The sequence below is a fragment of the Lipotes vexillifer genome, unplaced genomic scaffold (genome assembly GCF_000442215.2).
Source record: "Lipotes vexillifer unplaced genomic scaffold, Lipotes_vexillifer_v1.1 scaffold518, whole genome shotgun sequence".
Lineage (NCBI taxonomy): Eukaryota > Metazoa > Chordata > Mammalia > Artiodactyla > Lipotidae > Lipotes > Lipotes vexillifer.
The window spans coordinates 87742-87984 of NW_006780945.1; positions in this window are offsets into that span (position 1 = coordinate 87742).

A 243-nucleotide genomic window follows, 5' to 3' on the forward strand; every position below is an offset into this window, starting at 1 on the left:
CACAAAGCAAGGGGCCTCCGACCATCTGCTCCTGGGCCAGTGGGACCCTCTAACCAACCCCCAGCTGCTTGGCCACAACGCTGCCACGAGCCCTCGGGGTGAGAGCAAGGAGCCTGCCTAGGGCGGGCACCAGGCACTCGGCAGACTTGCCTCCCTCCCCAGACCTGCGCACCTATCGGCTCGGCCCACGTCCCGGCCAAGAAAGGAGGCTCCAGCCTGGGGGCGTTGGGGGGGGTGGGGGGG